Genomic DNA, 12,118 nt, shown 5'->3' with positions numbered 1-12,118 from the left:
CCTGTACAAACACCAAAACCAATTAAAAAAGGTAAAGGTCCCCTGTGCAAGCACCGGGTCATTCCTGACCCATGGGGTGACGTCACATCCCGACGTTTCCTAGGCAGACTTTGTTTACGGGGTGGTTTGCCAGTGGTTCATCTGGAGGCCTGGTCTACCGCCATAAAAGCCTATTGGTAGACCTGGCCTCCGGCTGAGTCCCATTGGGAGGCCAGGTCTACCCATTGGCTTTCTTGGCAGTAGACCTGGCCTCTGGAGGCCCATAGAAGCCAATTGGTAGACCTGGCCTCTGAAGGGGGACTTTTTCCCCTCCTCGGGAGTCCAGGTTTACCACCAAGAAAGCCACCCTCCATTTACCAAACAAGCCCCTGCTGGCTCCAAAGTGTGCCTCTTCCCTACACGGACCCGCAGGCCCAGAAGACGACGGGGGAACGGAGTCGGCGCCGCAGAAGACGGGGCGCCGCGGCCCAGCGCCGCTGCCGGGGACACGCCGCCAAAGGAAGCCAGCCCCGCCCAACAGCTGATAGGCAGGGGGGGCCAGGAACCAACGAGCCACCCGCCCAGCAATCGCGCGGCTAGAGGGGAGGGGAGGCTTTAGCCTCCCAACCATTGAGGGCAAGGGAAAGGGGGACCCGGCCATTCTCCATGGGGGGTGGGAGAGAGACAGCGTGCCCGGTCGCCTGCTCTTTCTCTCTCTCGCTCTCTCAGGCGCGCCGGCTCCACAGCCCGGCTGCGGGTGCGAGAGCAGGGGCTCCGAACCAAGTTCAGAGCCGCACTCAATGGGCCAAACAGCCGCATGCAGCTCGAGAGCAGTTTGCCGACTCCTAGTCTAGACCAGTTTGTCTAGACCTTGGACTAGTTATAGCTCTCTCAGCCCCACCTACCTCACAGGGTGTCTGTTGTGGGGAGGGGAAGGGAAGGTGATTGTAAGCCGGTTTGATTCTTCCTTAAGTGGTAGAGAAAGTTGGCATATGAAAACCAATTCTTCAGTAAAAAATGGTACACGCTCTAGACTTTGGTGGATTAATTTGCACAGATAAAACTAGCCTTGAAGAACTATGTTATATTCAAAATGTACTTTTGTGCCAGTTTTTTCAAAAGTGAATCACCTTTAAAGGTTTTTGTTAAACCACACTCACTTTGACCTCCCTAAGTGCCCCCACCTGCCCCCTGTTCACCAGAGCTCATACTTCGTCTAAAGCTGAAGTCCAGTTTCCAAAACAATCATCAAACTAGTCCAATACATCCAATAAAATGTCCCTGTTTAGTCCATATTTCATCTCAAGCTGTGGTCCCATTTCCAAAACAATCGTCGAACTAGTCCAATACATCCAATGAAGTGTCCATTTCTCAAACAGCAGCCCTTCCCCCAACATAACAAGTAAAAAACCCTTTTCAGATTGGGCAAACTTCCAAAAAGTTTGCTATATGGTGTGTGTTTGGGGGGGGGGGTGCCATTATAAAGTAAAAAATCCCAATAATCAAGTCCCTGCTTCTTGTAGCTCTCTAGATTCCAATCACACCTGGTCCAATTCCTGGTATAGCTAAGTTAAATTTAAAACAAAAGCAACATCTAAAAGCTACCAAATTTTTAACAATGCCAAAAGAAATGCTTGAATTAGTTAAAAGGAAGCAGGTTACAGATTGCAGCTCTTATTCAACTATTTATACACACACACATAGTGGAAATTAGATGGAAAGTCATGGGCAAATGCTTGCACATGTTTCTGAAGAATACCTGGGAGCCCTTTGGGTTCAAAGGTGCCATGCTACTTCATATTCAAGCATCTCAGGTCTTTATCAGGGATTAAGAACATTGGAGTCCTTGTTTTGCGATCAGCATAACTCATACTGGTAATTAAAGCCCTCAGTTCTAATGGATTTGAAATACCACACGTAAAACAGACACCTTTGATAACATAAAAGCTTTCTGTGGGGAGGGAGGTTACTCAGATCCTCGAAAGATAGAATTCAAATAAAATTTCATATCCAGTGTCTAAAATGAGAAGGGGACATTCGACAAGGTTCTTGTGAAAGCTCGTTTGTAAGAACAGAACGGTGTGCTAAAAATAACTTCGACCGTTTGGGGCATGAGAGCGTAAAATCTGTAATTTTTGCTTTAACGCTACCACTATTTCAGGGTAATCTTCAGATTGGTGCATAATGAACCAATGCTCCAAAATGATCACTCAGACGTCAGCTTTAGGAATGTGCATTCCTTACCCATAGCCCTATTGTGGGGAAACTTGTGGTTGAGGATATCCAAAGTTTTAAAAATATAAGAAAATCCATGCTGGATCAGACCAAGGCCCATCAATTCCAGCAGTCTGTTTACGAAGTGGCCAACCAGGTGCCTCTAGGAAGCCCACAAACAAGACTGCAGCAGCAGCATTCTCCTGCCTGTGTTCCACAGCACCTAATATAATAGTCATGCTCCCCTGATCCTGGAGAGAATAGGGATGCATCATGACTAGTATTCATTGTGACTAGTAGCCATGAATAGCCCTCTCCTCCATGAACATATCCTATCCCCTCTTAAAGCTTTCCAAGTCGGCAGCCATCACCACATCCTGGGGCAGGGATGTGTTGTGTGAAGAAACACTTCCTTTTACCTGTTTTGAATCTCTCACCCTCCAGCTTCAGCAGATGACCCCACGTTCTAGTCTTATGGGAGAGGGAGAAAAGCTTCTCCTTGCCCACTCTCTCCATGCCATGCATAATTGAATAGACTTCTATCAATGCTTAACTAATTCATGCCATTGTATTCTCTATTACTATGTATGGGTGTGAAAGCTGGGCACTGAAGAAAGCTGATAGGAAGAAAGTAGATTCCTTTGAAATGTGGTGTTGGAGGACAGTGTGACGGATACCATGGACTGCCAAAAAACAAAAACAGATCAGTGGGTTCTAGATCAAATCAAGCCTGAAATGACTCTAGAAGCTAAAATGACTAAACTGAGGCTATCGTATTTTGGTCACATTATGAGAAGACAAGAGTCACTGGAAAAGACAATAAAGCTAGGAAAAGTTGAGGGCAGCAGGGAAAGAGGAAGACCCAACAAGAGATGGATGGACTCAATCAAGGAAGCCACAGCCCTCAATTTGGAAGACCTGAGCAAGGCTGTCAAAGATAGGACATTTTGGAGGACTTTCATTCACAGGGTCGCCATGAGTCGGAAGCGACTTGACGGCACTTAACACACAACACACACTATCAATGCTCCAGAATAATCAATCAGAAGCCATCTTTAGGAATGTGCATTCCCTGAAATCAGAACCTGAAAAAGCAATCTGAAGGGTTTCAGGTTCTAATTGAGGGGGAAAACCAGATTAACAGCCACTCATCTGCAGATTAAAGGTGAAGAGAAGGGGGACCGCTGGCTTCAAGGAGAGGAGTAATTGCTGAGAGAAAAGAAGCACCTCAATTCCCAGAGTTCCCCCATTAAGTCTCAACAAGTCATACATTTGCTCTAAATTACTGACATTAACGTCACTCTCCAGTTATGACTAATGTAAACTTAGGTAAACTTCCAGTTGCGTCAAAAGAGCTAATAAAAACTGACCACAACACATGGAAATCTTTACCTAAACCCAAAGATGCAGAAGTCAGCAGCTCACAAGGATGAAATCATAACAATCACAAGTGTGGAAGCTTGTGACTATGGAACCCTTAACCATTTCCTACTTTTAATCTACAACTCTGACCTTGAACCATCTTTCTTGGCTTCCACTTTGTTTCCGAGCTCCATTCAAAACATGGGTTCCGATCTCTGAAGCCAGTGTGGTGTAGTGGTTAAGAGCAGTGGTTTGGAGTGGTGGACTCTGATCTGGAGAACCGGGTTGGTTTCCCCACTCCTACACATGAAGCCAGCTGGGTGGCCTTGGACTAGTCACAGCTCTCTTAGAGCTTTCTCGGCCTCACCTACCTCACAGGGTGTCTGTTGTGGGGAGAGGAAGGGAAGGTGATTGTAAGCCGGTTTTGATTCTTCCTTACGTGGTAGAGAAAGTTGGCATATAAAAACCAACTCTTCTTCTTCTATCTTGCCTGGGGCTCAAACAGCTGAAGAATACCTTGTATGAACCTGCCCATTCACTGATGTCTTCGTTCAACGCCCTGTTCCATGTCCCCTTCTGTCAGAAATGGGCACGAGAGAGGGCTTTTTTCGGTGGTGGAGCCATGGGTGGCTAGACCTCTCTCCTTCAAGAAGCTTGGCTGGTCCCCTCTCTGCTTGTTTCTAGATGTCTGGTCAAGACATTGCTCTTGCAGAGAGCTTTTGGGCCTACTGACAACTAAACTGCTTCCCGGAGGTTTTATTTTTAACTGTGTATGTGTAGACGACTGGGGGAGGCTATGGCAAACCACCCCAAAAACATAGTCTGCCTAGTAAATGTCATGATGTGACATCACCCCATGGGTCAATAATGACCCGGTGTTTGCACAGGGGACTACCTTTATCTTTACCTATGGAATACGCATCAGAACACTCACTTGGTTTTTATTGTGCTTCTTTACTGATATAATTGTTTTACATGATTCACCTGGTTTTTTGTTGCCGTATGCGTCTGTGTGTGTCTGAAGTGCCATCAAGTCATTTGCGACTTATAGCCACCCTATGAATTAAGGAGAAGAGGAAGACCCAACATGAGATGGATTGACTCAATAAAGGAAGCCAGGGCCCTCAATTTGCAAGACCTGAACAAAGTTGTTAAAGATAGGACATCCTGGGGCATGGAGTTCCACAATTTAACTATGTGTTGATTGAAGCACAAACCAGTTTCAAAAGATTGGGGAAGGGCCCTGGATCAGTGGAGGAACACCTGCTCTGTGAACGGAAATTCCCAGTTTCAATCTCAGACAGCAGGTGTTGGGAAAGACCTCTCTCCGCCTGAGACCCTGGAGAGCAGCTTCCAGTCAGAGAGGACAATACCAAGGTAGATGAATCAACGGTCTGATTCCATATCAAGAAGCTTCTTATGTCAACATACATCTGAGAGAGAAGACATGATGCAAGTATTGTTCCGCCCAAACTAAAGAAGACTCTCCAGATGTTCCTGGAGTAGCCAAAGATGACTATATCCCATCATATCCGTATCATATAAACTTTCAGCTCAGGGTATCCAGCTGAGTGGTTATTGACAAAGTGCTAAGCTTGATGCACGTTCAGTCTTGAGTCGGCAAAGACGTTTGTGTTAGATGATCTCAGGAGGCCCTCTGGTGGGTCAACAAATCACAAACAAGTAACTGAATCTTCCTAAGTCTAGCGCATTTTCTGAAAGCGGTTCCACATAATGTTCAGTGGAAATCATGTGCACACCGTGGCGCGCACACGTGGTACAAAACCACATCCTGCCTCCCTAGCATGTCCACCTGATAAGCATGCATGTATATCTTTACGGTACACTTGAAAAAGGGGGTGCACACTGTGTATGAAACAGAATACGTTTCTAAAACAAATACACTGTAATGAATGCCCTAGATCAGGGGTGTTGAACTCATTTGTTACGAGGGCCGGCTATGACATAAATGTCACTTGGTCAGGTCGGGCCATGCCTCACCAGCCCAGATTGGGACTGGAGGGGGGTGGCTGCCTCAGCTGGCTCGCGGGCCGGATGAGAACTCTCAAGGAGCCAGAGCTGGTCCACGGGCCTTATGTTTGACACCCCTGCCCTAGATGAAGTCTGGCCAAAGATTAGAGCTAAATTAGCTCCCATAATATCACCACTAGCTTCTGTTACAAGATCCAAAGACTTCAGTCAGGCCGCAAAGGAAGGGGATTTTAAAGTTTGGGAAGATTTGGGAATGTCTGATTATAAATTTTGAGTCCCTAATAGGCAAACAATTGTAACCTTTGCAGATGTATCATCGTTAAGCAATGGGTAGATTCCTTGGTTCCAGTATCTACAGATCAAAAGTTTCTTATACAAATGCAGCTAAGTAAGGGGGAAAAAAGAACCCAGCTGCCAAGATTTTGAAAAATTTGCATGCGCCGGCAAAAGGAAGGTACTCTCTAAGATTTATAGCTAGCCACTACAGGTTGAGAGTAAACCACAGAAAAAAAATTGTACAGCTCTGGACAAAAGAACCGAAAGCCCCAGTGAATCCAAAGGTTTGGGCATTCATGTTAAGAAGAGGGTTAAGCATATTCTGCAAACATCGCTATCAAAGAAAATGTAATAAAAATGCTATACCAGTGTCAATTGTCACCCCCCAAATTGGCAAAAATTTATCAAGGGGCTAAAGGGAATTGTTGGATATGTGGAGCAGCTAATGCAAATTTGCATTGTGCAGGGGGTTGGACTAGATGACCCTTGTGATCCCTTCTAACTCTATGATTCTATACATTTATGGTGGGAATGCAGGAGAGTGGTGGAATTCTGGAATATGAGGGGAGGGGCTGTGGCTCAGTGGTAGAGCATCTGCTTGGTATGCAGAAGGTCCCAGGTTCCGTCCCCGGCATCCCCAGTTAAAGGGACTAGGCAGGTAGGTGATGTGAAAGACCCCTGCCTGAGACCCTGGAGAGCCGCTGCCGGTCTGAGTAGACACTACTGACTTTGATGGACCAAGGGTCTGATTCATATTGAACGCAGCTTCATGTGTTCATGAGTGATACAGCGATCTCACAAGGTATAAAGAAAGAGTTACCATTATCTCCTAAGGTTTTCTTGCTGAATTGTGTGGATTTTCCTCTGAAAGAAGTCCTTGAATTCGTTCTTAATGCAGTAACATTGGCAAGGTTAATACTTGCCCAAAACTGGAAGAAAAATATCATCCCAAAAAAGGAGGTATGGCTGGAGAAGCTGTCAGAGTGTATTCGTCTGAGCCAAAAATCCCAAAAAGTTTGAAAAATAGATTATTTTGTCTAGAATGTGCAGTTAGATGGTGCCTGTATATTTTGTTGTTTATGTATTTAATAATTTCTGTTCTAGACTCTTGTACCATATTTTATTTGGTTTTTTTAAATCTAGTTTAAAAATGCATTTTAAAAGCATGAAGCAGCCCTTATGTGGTATAAAGCCAGAATATTCCACACCATGTCACTATATGACAGCGCAACACTTATTTGGCCTACATCCAGGAACACTCTTGAAACTTAAAACATTTTATACCTTAAACTCGTTTAGTCTCTTCAAACTGCACCACCATAAGAACCAGCGTAGTATAGTGGTTAGAGTGTCAGGCTAGGATTTGGGAGACCCAGGTTTGAATCCCCACTCTACCATGGAAACTTGCTGGGTGACCTTGGGCCAGTCAAACACTCTCAACTTAGCCTACTTCACAGGTTACTGTGAGGGCAAAATGGATAAGGGGAGAATGACGTTTTGCTTTGGGTACCCACTGTGGAGAAAAGCAGGGTATAACTGAACTAAATAAATCATAAATAAATAAACGTTGCCTCCTGCAGTTTGGAGATCAAGAAAGCCGATTGCCCCCCAAAAAGAAGAAGAGTTAGTTTTTATATGCCGATTTTCTCTGCCACTTACAGGGGAATCAAACCAGCTTACAATCCCCTTCCCTCCCCCTCCCCACAACCGACACCCTGTGAGGTAGTTGAGGCTGAGAGAGCTGTGACTAGCCTAAGGTTACCCAGCTGTCTTCCTGTGTAGGGGTGGGGAAACAAATCCAGTTCACTAGATTAGCCTCCACCGCTCATGTGGAGGAGCGGGGAATCAAACCCCGTTCTCCACATCAGACTCCACTGCTCCAAACCACCACTCTTAACCACTACACCACGCGGACAGCGGAGTAGGTCTAATTTAAAGAACAGACCAAGCAATGCTTTGCAATCTCCAAAAATGCAAAAAGCCAAAGTACACCAGCACATCAACAAATTACTACCGGTACTTCCACTGACATGTAGTACCCACATTTCCCAGCAGTCGTTTGAGGGGAAATCCAAGAGAAACCAGTCTGGGAAGATCCAACGTTAAATTCTCAGCATCCCAAGGGAACCAGTAATTTAAGTAAAAGTCTCTAGAGGCAACTCTAGAGTTCAAAATAGCCTCTTCTGCCCCCACAAAAGGGAAATGGTGACTACTGTCCTTCTTCGAGCATCCTCCTTCCTTTATTATTCATCCTATTGCAAAGGGCAGGGCAATCTTTCCCATGCGATTTGCATCCATTCCTCCCTTCTACCACAACTACAGCATAAACAGTTACAAAAGGTAGGAAAAACACCCACATCTCTGAGAGTATGTGGGAAACATCATTATGGGAAAACATCACATTTGACTGAAAGGAAAATCTGAGGGGACTTTTTTAAAGAAATCAATTTTGTTCCCACATTATTTGAAGGGAAAAGAAAAAGCTATTAGCAATATGGAACAAAGATCAACGTCCATGATTTGAACTTTTTGGTGGAGTCTACTTCCAGAGCCGGGCCAGGTCACAAGATGAATTTATCATTATTGAAACGGCTTGCCTTGTTCTTCTGCCCACCTTTCAACAAGGAGTTCCCGAACCAACCCAGACCAAATTGTACAATATGAGAAATCACAGGTCCGTTTCTTGACATTAAAAGAAAACGGAAACATTGGGGGGGGGGGCAATACAGTCACTTTGTAATATTGCACCCAAACATTTTACTGACATTGTAACCACATTTCTCTCTCTAAAGCTGTGATAAAAACTCCCACTTACAAAAGGAACTTCGATTCTCCTCTCTTTTGTCTGAGACCATTTCTGCACTACAAAAACAACGACGACCTGAAAAACCAGCCTCTACTTTTCAGCGGTCTCCCACTTTCGCTCACTAAACGGCAGAGTATTTTTTTTTTGTCTCTCTGGCCCAAAACTTGCATACCTTCTTCCACGCAATCGCTCTCTTTCAGTTTGCTTGCAAAAAAAAAACCCCTCTTGAAACTTGGAAACAAATACAGCCAAACACAGGCCTGTCCACATTGCAAAAAGAAAGACAGGCCACAATCAAGGAAGGGGGAGTTTCATTTCGTATCCACTTACAAAGGCTCAGACACATTATTAACATAACTCCACACTGGGCAAACCTAAGAAATCAGAGACAATTCTATCAGAACACCTACAAGCTTTTCTGGTTTCAAAGCAGGTTGGAAAATCAACGTTACCAGCCTGTGAGCAAAAAAGAAAAAGAAGCGTCTCGGCCTTGATTCAAATTAACTGGTCGAGAAAGTTGCACGATGCATAACACCCGACACCCTCCTCTTGCAAACCCTAGATCCTCACGCTGATTCCCCCCTCCCCAGCTCTCACCACTCACCCTTCCACCCCCTCCAACAAAATGGCGTCAAGTTGGGAGGAAGGGGAAGAAATGAAACCGTGAGAATGCTCTCTCTAGAGAAAGGAGGATGGAGAAAAGGGTAGAGGCAGAGGGAGAGAAGGTCAGGATGTGAAGGGGGGGCGTGGGGAAGAAAGAGGTTTAGGAAGAAGGAGAGAGGGAATACTAAAGAAGTTTGCCCCCCCCCAAAGAAAAAACTGGAGAGAGGGTGCTACTAGACACAACACAAAAGGCACAGAGAAATGGGAGGTGGCAAAGAAACCTGGAGGAAGGATGCCACATTGGGGGGGGGTCTTCCCAAGCCCCAACAGACCCTTCCCCCCCTCCCCCCAAAATGGAGACGCATCTTTTTTTGGGGAACACAACCGGGCGACCTACACAGCCTCGAAACGAAGCAGCCGAGCCACAATGCAATCCTATCCAGAATCACTCCCGTCTAAACGGGCCCCATTGGGGGGGGGGGTCTTCCCAAGCCCCAACAGACCCTTCCCCCCCTCCCCAAAACGGAGAAGCATCTTTTTGGGGGAACACAACCGGGCGATCCATAGCCTCGAGACGAAGAAACTGAGTCACAATGCAACCCCCCCTTTTTTTTAGGGAGAAGGGGGGGAGATGGACGCGGGGCGAAGGCGCAAAGGAAGCGGGTCCCTCTTCTGCGGCCATTGACGCCCGGAGCCACCTTTTCCCCATCCGCATCCTCCAAACTCTGCACGGGGGGGGGGGTATTTTTCAGCTCTGGGACTCCGGGTGGGGGAAACGTCCCTGCGGAGAGCGGCCGACCCAAGGCGAAACCTCCCGGGCAGGACGGTCCAGGCAGGCTGGTGCTGCTGCAGCCGTCTTGTTTGGGGGCTCCCTAGAGGCCCCTGGTTGGCCGCTGTGTGAACAGACCGCCGGACTCGAGGGGCCTCGGCCTGATCCAGCAGGGCCCTTCTTATGTCCTTGCGAGGCTCGAAGAGGGGAGCGGACCTGTTCCTGGAGGAGAGGGCGATCCACGGCTACTAGTCAAAATGGCTACTAGCCACGCTGCACACCTATTCTCTCTAGGATCAGAGGAGCAGGCCCATTACCCTGGGTGCTGTGGCGCACAGGAAGGGTGCTGCTGCAGCTGTCGTGTTTGGGGGCTCCCTAGAGGCACCCGGTTGGGCCACTGTGCGAACAGACCGCTGGACTCGATGGGCCTCAATCTGATCCAGCCGGGCCTTTCTCAGGTTAAGCCTTGAAGAGGGGAGCGGACGCGTTCAGGGAGGAGAGGGCGATCCACGGCTACTAGTCAAAATGGCTACTAGCCATGCTGCACACCTATTCTCTCTAGGATCAGAGGAGCATGCCTATTCTATTAGGTGCGGTGGAGCACAGGCAGGACGGTGCTGCTGCAGCCGTCTTGTTTGGGGGCTTCCTGGAGGCACCCGGTTGGCCCCTGTGGGAACAGACGGCTGGACTGGATGGGCCCGGGTCCGATCCAGCAGGGCCTTCCTTAGGTCCTGACGTCCTCCCGGGCGTGGGCGCGCTCGCCGGCGCCCGGGGAGGCGCTCCCCTTCTCCCCCCTGCGCGCGTCCGCAAGGGCGCAAAGGCGCAGCGATGGAGACGCGTCCCCTCCTGCCCTTCCTTCCCTCCCCGCCGCCCCCCGACGCTTCCAGCGGCCCCCAGCCGCGGCGGGGCAGGCTGGCCGGCTGGCCGGAGCCGAGGCGCGCAGGAGCGGTGGGGCCGCCTCACCTTTTCTTGTCTCCGGCGCCGCCCGTCGGGCCGGACTCCATGGCCCGGCGCGGTGGGGATGGAGCTGGCGCGGCGCGGCGGTGGAGGCGCTCGGGCGGGCAGGGGCGGCAGGAAGGCGACTGGGGGAGGGAGGGAGGGCTGGCCGAGGCCACAGGGCTGGCGGGCAGGGGGCGAGGCCAGGCGGCTTCTCCCGTCTCCAGCCCGGCCTGCGCCCCTCCCAGGCCGCCTGGCTGCCCGGCCCCCGCGCGTCACCGGAGCCCCCGCCCCTCCCTCCCTCCCTCCCAAAGAGGTGGGGCTGCGCGCGTGGAGCCCCCCCCCCCGGCCCGGCGTTTTGTTTTCTTTCTGGGGAGGGGGAGGAGGGAACGCCATTCTTTTTTTTGAGGGGGGTATAAATTTTTATTGCTTTTCCCCAGAAAAGAAAACATCACAAATTATACATCGCGTAAACCAATAACTAAAAGGAGGGAAAAAAATTCCAAAGAATAAAAAAATTACAAAAAGAGCACTTGAACGGCAGTGTGACAGCAAGGTAGACTTCCCCTGACTATGGAAGATCCACTGATTTAGCAATTTGTAATAATCTCTTTTCCTTTCTGTAAAATGTATTAGGGCAGCCAGGGAATAGCTTGTTGCTGGGCAGAATATCCCTGTATGTCTGTGTGCTAAGGAAGTGAGTTAAGAGTCATGGAGAGTCAGAGTGAACTATAAACATTGATAGGAGAAACTGGATAGAACTGAAACTATTACTCCACTGCTGCCTCGATGTCTGGAGTGTTATCAGCCTACCCTGAATGTTGATGGGTTGTCATATCTTGAATTTGGATAAATATCCCTTCCTCAGTATGATCGGGGCTCAGAGATTTTTACTCGGTAGAGTGCTCTGGGTCGCAGCTGCCAGAATAAACTGTTTTCTTGAATAACGATCTGCAGGTCTCTCTCTCCCCCCACGAACCCCCGTTTGCCGTATCAGCAGCTTTTCATCTCCTGCTATAATATTGTGAACTCAACAGTGCCCCTATACCCGCCACCCACCTTACAGGTGTATCCCACCACCGCTGGACGTCCTGAGAAGTGTTCTGACAGAATTTAGAATTGCCTTATACTAGTTATAGATAAGCGACATATTTTATCGATGATTCGTTAACGATACTTGT

The 12,118-nt window shown here is 48.2% G+C and overlaps 1 protein-coding gene across 1 annotated transcript in view; it reads right to left on the bottom strand.

Annotated features, from left to right (window-relative positions):
• HIF1A (hypoxia inducible factor 1 subunit alpha) overlaps positions 1-11,000 on the bottom strand; it is a 60,819-nt gene extending 49,819 nt beyond the window's left edge. The window contains exon 1 of the mRNA XM_056851508.1: positions 10,965-11,000. The gene's annotated coding sequence lies outside the window, so the exon portion shown is untranslated. The remainder of the gene's footprint in view (positions 1-10,964) is intronic.
• Positions 11,001-12,118: the final 1,118 nt, after the last annotated feature.

The sequence above is a fragment of the Euleptes europaea genome, chromosome 6 (assembly GCF_029931775.1).
Source record: "Euleptes europaea isolate rEulEur1 chromosome 6, rEulEur1.hap1, whole genome shotgun sequence".
Lineage (NCBI taxonomy): Eukaryota > Metazoa > Chordata > Lepidosauria > Squamata > Sphaerodactylidae > Euleptes > Euleptes europaea.
Note: the sequence above shows the minus strand (reverse complement) of the source record. Positions and strands in the feature narration are given on the sequence as shown.